Source organism: Rhea americana, unplaced genomic scaffold (assembly GCF_003343005.1).
Source record: "Rhea americana isolate MKP2758 unplaced genomic scaffold, rheAme1 scaffold_364, whole genome shotgun sequence".
In the NCBI taxonomy this organism is placed as follows: Eukaryota; Metazoa; Chordata; class Aves; order Rheiformes; family Rheidae; genus Rhea; species Rhea americana.
Genome location: NW_028186495.1, coordinates 178,856 through 182,765, shown reverse-complemented (window position 1 = coordinate 182,765; position 3,910 = coordinate 178,856).

Sequence of the window (3,910 nt, the reverse complement as noted above, 5' to 3'; positions counted from 1 at the left end):
ATGGATCCAATTTTAACTTAGATTGTTATCTTTATTGAATATGATGCAAAATAGGAATAAAATCACACACTCCTTTACACCTTAAGTTCTTAGACTATACAGAAAGAGAGGAAATATAGAAAACAACAAATAAACAAAAGCTGTTATAAAGATATTTTGGGTATTTGATTTTCAAACTGATTTTGGGAGCTAACTTCTGGTTATAAAGTGGCAACTTTATCAAATCTAGTGCTTACTTCTACCATTTCCCCCAGCAAATTATAAATCCTAATTCGTCTCACTTTTCAGCTCAATTCATTTCTCTGACAAATACAGCATCCAACTCACTGTGCAAACCCTGTGAATTGTTCCCATTCCCAAAAGATGACAGTCTTTTTTTTTAATCTATTTTTAAAAGCATAATGTAATTGGATAACTCAAGTATTTGTTCGATTCCTTTTTTGATAGTTACAATTTGAAATTTTAGAGGAACAAAACGTACTCCAAATTAGTTTTTTTTTTWTATATTGAAGTTACTTATAATTACTGGATTGTTTTCTGCCTTCAACAGTTTTTAATGACATCTTAAACTTGTGAAGTTCAATTTCATAACAGCATTTTATGCGGCTTGGATCGTAGGTGGTTGAACCAATAGAGCTTACTCCTAAAGTAAGGTATCACTTAAACTGTAGGAAAGAGAAAAGTTAGCTGCCTAGCATCATTTATCATGTCCTACAATAAGAAACAAAYATCCAGCAGAAGAGGGCAGTAATATAAAGTGAATTCTTCTCCAAGAGGAYAGTTTCAAAGTTCACTCAGTCGCTTTTTGCTTCTTTAATAGCTGTTGAAAATAGGTCACTTGGAGTGCTACCTACCGAGAGGGGAAAAAATCGAGAATGTCTTACACTCCATTAAGATATCTAGTATTAAGACTTAATTTTCATGTGCACTTGTCAGGGAATCTCCCGGAATTGCAAAGCAGAATTCCACTTTAAGGGTGCAAATATTCCCAATGAGGAGAGGTAGGGAATTTATTAATTTTTTTCCCATTGATACATAGCTCTAGATAGAATGAACAAAAATCACTGGAGGGGAAAGATGCACTTTGCTTGCTTGGCAAACTATGCTTAGTGTAAACACTGTACCCACCTTGCAAGGAAAACCTGCTACTGGCAAAAATTCACACCTCTCAAAATGTCAATCGCCCTTCCACACGAATGCCATCTCAGAAAAGTCCTTATTATTGGGACAACAAGCTTTTCCTTAGATTGTTGGGAGTCAGTACAAACATGTAGCACCAACAGGGCAGGTTAATAGGATTTTCCCTGATGCCACTGCATCGCTGCTTCTTTCAGCAGCATTACTGAAGTATGTCAGTTGGTACGGATTGCTGCATCTTCCTCCAGTGTTTTCCTGAAAATTTGCCTTTTGCTGATAGATGTTAGGATAATAGTAAACTGACCTCACCTTTTCCACAGATTGCTTTCATCTGGACCAGAAGAGATTTAAAACAACTATCGCAGAAGTAAAAATAATAGTGGCATTTTTAAAGACAGTTTATACGTTTTTAAAAAGCCCTTGTTAGTTGATGCATAAAATCTCCACCTGGTGGTGAATCCTGCCACAGCCAAAAAAAAAAAAAGTTTTAAAGAAAAATTCCAGTTCAGACATATAGCCAGTTCTTTATTGCAGACAATCCTACAATGACGCATGGGGAAGGGCAGTCTTTAGAAATTCTAAACAGCCATAGCATAGTTCCCTGATTTTCCCTTGCCCTGCCACAGGAGGCTGAAACAGCTGAAGAATGCTTTCAATTATACTGTAACTATGGAATGACCTTCCCCAGTGGAAAACAAACTTAGGAAAGCTGGTGTTTCACCATCTGTCCTACTTTGACCCCAAAGTGCCCCTCTTTCAGCAGCCTGGATCAGCAATGGGTAGGGTGGCGGGTGAAAAAGTCCTCACTAGTTTTGCAGCTGCAAAAGGTACTACTTCCCAAGGAGAACTGTCCTCTGCCAAGACTGAAGCATTCTTGCCTGGTTTGCATGTTTTCTATCTACAGTAATTCAAATACGTAGTCCCCAGGGTACTYCAAATTCCTGAGTAACGCACTTACCTTTATATTATCATTTAAGACGTAATTCTCTAACACTATACAACTATTTCACTTTTCCCCTGCACTCAGCATTGCAAGTTCCACACCTTCAGCTTCTAATATAATTCTAGAGATATTTTCTGTCCTTAGGTTTCTCAAAGCATCTCATTAAAAGATAACACCTCTCATGTCTATTGTTTCCAGTATAGTCTTATTATCTAACGGTATCAATAAAATCTTTGTAAGACACAATAAAATCTGTGCAAGATGGACATACAAAAATCCACCAAGCCAGACCGTCAGTGTATGGTGTTACGCCTACCAGTAGGCACGTTCTGCCTTTGCACGCTGTTCCACTGCACTTTGCCTGCATCTCCTACTCAGTTTGGCTCGTGACACCTCGTAACATGGGCACAAGCCATCCCCACGGCACACTTCCTAAGGCTGAACAGTAGTTACATGACTTGCACAAAGGCCCAAGAGACAGTGAATTTGGGTCCGGCAGGAACAGACTCCTGGCAGCCACCCTTTAGTTCAGTCGGATGACCAAGGCCTGCAGTTCACACGTTCATAAAACATATCCACGCATATATATCTGCATATGCCTTTTGCTCTGCCAGAGCTCGAAAGCAATGACTGATGTTAGGAAGAATCATCTGATCCCGGAATTTCTTGCGCCATTCTCTAAAACATCTCTGATGACCTGCTACTGATGTAGGCTGATTATTCACGGACCATAATACGATTCCTCCTGGCCACATTCAGATTTTGCTTACGTTGGAGCAGATCCACTTTCTGTAAAGGCAATGACTTGAAATTTAAAATTTAAATTTAAACCGAATCCAGATCAACTCTCAGAACGTCTCTCATTAAAATAATAGCTGATGTTTTTCCATCGGTGTTTTACGCTGGCAGCAGGGGTACCGGGAGGACGCCGCAAGCCCCTAGCTGCACGCAGCCCCGCCGTTCAGTAACATCCTTGTGTCTTTCACAATTCATTTTCCACGCACAGTAAAGAGTAAAAAACAGTAGTAAAAAAGTGTGCATAATTAAATTACTGATGACAGACTAAGATAAAGCAGCTTCAGATGGCCAGAATCTGTACAGTATTAAAAGGAAATGAGCAAAGATTTGTTTACAAAGTGGCTATACACAGCAGCAGGGGGCATTTTCAAGCAGGAGTGCTGGAAAAAGAGAGTCACCAATCACTTCAAAATTAAACCTCTAATAACAGGGATTTATTTATTCTGTTAGAATGACAACAGAACATGTATACACAGAAACGAAACGAGATATTCTTGGTATTCATTCCTTTCCTCTGCGCCTACTCTTTCGCACTGTGAGCGCTCCGCAAGGAGCTCCGCTTCACACGGATAAAGTCCTCCAAGCACTTAACCGTTCAAAACACCTTAGCGAAATTACCCGATTACAAACAGAAAGCTACCGCGCTCCGTGATGCCCAGGTGCAGGGGGGAAGCGAAGGGCGGCACGGCGGCAACGGCCGGTAGCACCGGTAACAACGGCCGGTATGAGAGGAGCGGGAACACAGGGCTCGGCGCGCTGCCTCTCACCGCACTTTCCCTCGCGGTCTGAGGGAAGCGCCCGCTCTCCCGCGCGCGGCACGCAGCCCCGCCAGAGGCCACACCAACGTGCCGTAGCTCCATCAAGCGCTACATATATATATATATATATGTATGTATGTATATGTGTGTGTATATATATATATATATATATAGGGGGGTGTAAATGTCATAATTTGGAGGTATCGTTCGGATCGCTTTGCCCTCAGAAAACCGGGGTTTTGCGGTCAGGCAGGGAGGGCAGGCGCTGGGGGGG